Below are 450 nucleotides of genomic sequence, written 5' to 3'. Positions count from 1 at the left end.
GTATGTATTTAGGTACAGTTAGGAAGTTAGTTCTGATGATGACAATTCATACAAAGTTTTCTTAATGTTGCAATAAATGAAATTCAAGAGAAAGCCAACCATTTTAAGGATGTTGGTCATGAATGTAACACGTTTGTGAAATATTTTTTAGTTCCTTGATGTTTTGAATCCTCTATACATTATAAAAGAAACTGAGTTACCTTTTTATATATTTTGGGGGGGCAATATAAGAGTTGAATTTAGCATTATAGTTATGAGTAATGAAAGAGTTCCCTACTTGAGAAATATTAATATCCATTGAAGGTATACAACCATTAGACTCTACTTCAATTGTAAGTAATCCAGGAACTTCCGAATACTATTACTTGGTTTGAATAATATCAATGTATTATCCACTTATCGAAAATATTGATTGAAGATAAGTGTGGAGTACCCGAAACGTTTGTGTCA

The sequence above is a fragment of the Penaeus monodon genome, chromosome 33 (assembly GCF_015228065.2).
Source record: "Penaeus monodon isolate SGIC_2016 chromosome 33, NSTDA_Pmon_1, whole genome shotgun sequence".
Taxonomy (NCBI): domain Eukaryota; kingdom Metazoa; phylum Arthropoda; class Malacostraca; order Decapoda; family Penaeidae; genus Penaeus; species Penaeus monodon.
The sequence above is the reverse complement of the archived record's forward strand: the minus strand, read 5'-3'. Positions refer to the sequence as shown.